Source organism: Etheostoma spectabile, chromosome 15 (genome assembly GCF_008692095.1).
Source record: "Etheostoma spectabile isolate EspeVRDwgs_2016 chromosome 15, UIUC_Espe_1.0, whole genome shotgun sequence".
NCBI classification, from domain to species: domain Eukaryota; kingdom Metazoa; phylum Chordata; class Actinopteri; order Perciformes; family Percidae; genus Etheostoma; species Etheostoma spectabile.
In genome coordinates this window covers 738337-742699 of record NC_045747.1, presented here as the reverse complement: position 1 = coordinate 742699, position 4363 = coordinate 738337, and the positions used below count along the sequence as shown (strand labels likewise).

Here is a 4363-nt window from a genome sequence, read left to right as displayed (position 1 = left end):
TGTGTGTGTGTGTGTGTGTGCGCGTGCGCTCTGCTGGTCTGGACAGTCTCTCAGGGTTGAATTCAGAGGAGTGGGGAGCTCTGACCAAAAAAAAGATTCTGCCATTGATGTGGATCAGCGAGCGACATCGGCAGGCCAGATGGGGCATGCGTGTGGAGGTCTGGGTGAGGTGGGTGGAGCCAAAGGCAGGGCAGGTCCTCCCTGATTGGCTGTCTGTGGATGACTACACGGGTAATGTGTTCTGAGGCGAAGATATATACGTCTCTGCTTTTTCTTTACTTTCTTTTTTTTTCTCATTCCTTGTATTTTGCTCTCTGTCAGACACACACACACACACACACACACACACACACTATCATGCTGAGTCCTGTGTTGGTCTTGCTCTGCGAGGCAGAGGGGTTGTTTTTGCACAAATGCAAAGCAAGCTCTACTGGGAATTGTTTTACAGTCACACACAAAAAATGTAACAAATATATATATATTACAGTTAAAACACATAAGCAACAAATGCACTGCGTTAGGGTTGATAGCAGACCATAACAGAGCACAACAGTGACGTGAATCTTGCATGTAATTTCAGTTAAATGTCAGCTTGATATGCACGTCTGGGAAATCAGTTGCAGGTGTAATTGAGTTTCTTTTCTTTTCTTTTATGGTGGGTAATTGCAAATGTGTGTGATGATATGCTACCATAGTAGGTTTGGGTCTTAATGCCAATGACAGGGCTGGATTAATCCACCGGTGGTCCCTGGAGCATTTACTAACTTTGGGGAACATGTTCATTTATTATTAAATAATTTGTATCTAACTATAAATTGATGCATCTCTGTGTGTTAGTGTGTCTCCAGTAGGGACGAAGGAGTTTCTGCATCCCTAGGCGGCTCGTTCATTTGGGGTTCACCTATTGTGCTCGCGTGGCCCTGTACCTGTGCAAACAGCTGCCACCCGCCCTGCAGCGCTGTCTTTTGGCTTTGCACCTTCAACGCCTCCACAGCACCAATGACGCATCCACCCACTGCTTTCACTGCTGATCTGCCCACTCCAGTGTTTTAGTGTGAACCTTCTCATCCTGCACACATGTCTGCATGTATGTAACCCGGTATCCCCAGCTGCGTGTCTGTGCAGGCTTGTCTCCGTGGGTTTGTATAGGCACAGGTCCAACCAGTGGAACCCCAACCCTCATCCACCTTCACCGGCTCCCAATTAAGTCCCACATCAAACATCAAATCCTCCTTCTCATCTACAAATCCCTCCATGCCCTGGCCCTCCTCCATCTATTGACCCCAACCCAAAACCTGTGGTACTGAGACACTGGCCTGCTCCCCATTCCCCACACCAGACTGTGTCGCGTTGCACCCCCATCCTTCTGGAGCACCCTCCTTGCAGATATCGGAAATGCTACATCCCTGGACATCCTCCTGAAACACCAGCTGTTTACCCCAGCCTACAACCTCCCTTAGTGTAGCCATGTAACGTGTCCTTGGGTTTCATGAAAGGCGCTTTATAAATAAAAAGTATTGTTATTGTGTCTGACTGTCTGTCAGCATCTTGGAGAGTTTTGTTCTGCCTCCGTTTGCCTTCCGTTGGGAAACCTTTTTCATTCACCCCGCCCTTCCTCTTGAAAACCACGCCCCCTTGCTCTCTCAACTGTTCTACCCTCAGCAGACCCAAACCTGCCCGTGTTGTTTTCCCACATACAGTGATTCCTCACGTTAACAGAGTAACCCAAGATGCTGTCCTCCTGTGTCCTGTCCCACCACCAGTGACCCAGTCCACCAGTGACACCAGTAGTGGTCCCAGCAGAGCAGCTTCTCAGAGCACCTGCAGGGATCCAGGGTCTGCGTGTGTGAATGGGAGTTCTGGTTGTAGGAGTGCAGTGATCCAACGGGACCACCAGGCGGCACCAGGGCAACTCTGTGTCAGAGTAGAGCTGCTGGGATCACCCGTACTGGTAAAAGTAGACAGTACTAGAGACAGTACTATTACCACTGTCTCCACTGTTCACGGACACACATGTAACGTCTCAAAAATAAGAGAAGACGTGATCAAAACATATTTAAAGACAGGTTTCTAGTGTCTATAGGTAAGTGTTGGGCAATAGCAATGTGCAACAAAGTACATTTACACAAGTACTGTTCTTAAGTACCAATTTGAGGTACGTGTACTTTATTTAGGTCTTTTCTTTTCCTGCCACTACTTCTACTCCGCTACATTTCAGAGAGAAATATTCTGCTTTTACTCCCCTACATTCATCTGACAGCTTTACAGATTAAGCGTTTGCACACAAAACACATGCATGTTTTCTTATTAATTAAACTAGCCAATAATATACATGTACAGCTGAAATGATTAGACCATTAAACACTTTGATTGACATAACAGTTTGGATCGTTTCCGGTTTCTAAAATGTAAGGATCTTTCCTGCATCAAGTACTTTTACTTTTAGTACTTTAAGTCCATTTTCCTCATGATACTTAGAAACTTTTACTTAACCCTCATGTTGTCTTCCCATTGACTATGCCGCCTTTTGTTTTTCGGGGTCAAAATGTAATGCTTTGGTCGTCTTTTTCGACACGTCTTGTGTTGTTTTTGTCAATTTTTTCCACTGTTTGTCATTTATTTGCAATTTTTTAAGCTTTTTACTGGATATGTTTTAACAATCTTTTAACATTTTTTTCTTAAATTCTATAAAATTGAATTAAACACCCACATTTTGTTAAAGTATTGAAATGATAATTTCTTTTTTTCCTACAAGTTGTTTGAAAGTAACCCAAATTTCTGATATAGAAACTTTGTAAAATGGGTTAATATTGACCCGAGGACAACATGAGGGTTAAGTGACATTTCCGAATGCAGGACTTTTGTTGTAGTATTTTCTACAGTGTGGTATTAGTACTTTTATTGAAGTAAAGGATCTTCCACCGGTGTTGGGTAAATGAAAGGCCTCCACTGACCGTACTACTGTACTAAGTCTTGATCACTGCATAGTTACTATGTAGACTGTTGTAAAACCGTTGTTTCTGGTTCACAGACCCTGCAGCTCGGTCTGGAAACCTGCACCTTTAATAGTCCTGCACAACGGTGCTACCACCTAACCTGGCCCTGTTGATCAGTTTGATACTTATATTTGACTGCTGCATATATTTGGTGGACCTTTTTTCCTTAGTATCTGCCCACAGCATGAAGCCCAGTCTGCTCTGATTGGTCAGTGTTTCGGGGTAGTCCACCACTGCACAATGTGTCTCTGCACCATCGCTGCAGCCGGGGAATGACTAGAGCGGCACTTAAGCAGTAATTTCTACCTAAATACAGGCTGGTTGCATTTCTCTGTATATTGAGTGTTTTAATACTTTCATAGTATTGATATAGCAACCCCACCTGCTTCATAAAAAATAAAAAAAGACATCTAATTGTTTACAGTCTGGGAGTATTGCTAAGATTAAGAGACTAAAACAGTTGGCTGAGGTTCAATCAGAGTTAAAACCTCACAAAGCCTTTTACCACCCACACACCACTCTACATAAACACACTGCACAATGGTTGAATATGACGTTTTGTCCAATATGGGAAAGGTAATGGGAAAAGTCAAATATACAAAGAAGAAACACTTTCCAAATGCAGAAAACACACCCTACATTCAACTATTATAGGAAGGGAAAGTGCATGTCAGAGAAGATTACAGTGTCATAGAAGAGGCCCAGGGGTGTCACTTCTAAACGTGGCGTACGTAAAGACGGGGCTGAAAATGTGCGTGTGCCACTTCCACGCAAAGGTTATGATTTATAAAAAAAAATAAAAAAATACTTGATGGGAGAATGTGCGGTCCTCCACACAAACTCTGACCCCGGCGTACCCACATTTTGGAGACAATGGCGACACACATGATGTTGAGGTGCCATAATGCCCGTGGAGTCAGGTTTCCCTACACTGTGTGAGAACAGGCCGAAAAGAGAAGTCGATTTGAAACAATTCCCGAGTTTTTTTTTGCTTTTTCTCCGCCGGTCGTCATGATTCGACGTCCCAAAAGAACAACAGCCCTGGTGATCAACGTGCGGACCAGCATTCACTTGATGCTTTGCATGGACTGTTGATGGTTAAAAATGGGCGTGCACATGGAGGGATAAGAGGCTGATTCATGTACGCACACTTGTAGGTAATCTGTGATTTATAAAGGGAACATTACTTACAGATGTGAATATGCACGGTTCCATCAATCCAATTTTTTTGGCGTACCTACACTTTTAGTAAGGATCCTACGCACAGTTTTTGAAATGAGAATCCACTATTACAACAATGAGCTCTACCTTCAGAATAAAAGGTGACTGGGATTTTTTAGACCTTGTTATTGTGACCACACATCATT

The 4363-nt window shown here is 43.5% G+C and overlaps 1 long non-coding RNA gene across 1 annotated transcript in view; it reads left to right on the top strand.

The window, feature by feature from the left end:
* LOC116703579 (uncharacterized) overlaps positions 1–3080 on the top strand; it is a 10056-nt gene extending 6976 nt beyond the window's left edge. Inside the window, exons 2-3 of the long non-coding RNA XR_004335462.1 lie at positions 1110–1113; positions 3070–3080. This is a non-coding gene — a long non-coding RNA (uncharacterized LOC116703579). The remainder of the gene's footprint in view (positions 1–1109; positions 1114–3069) is intronic.
* Positions 3081–4363: the final 1283 nt, after the last annotated feature.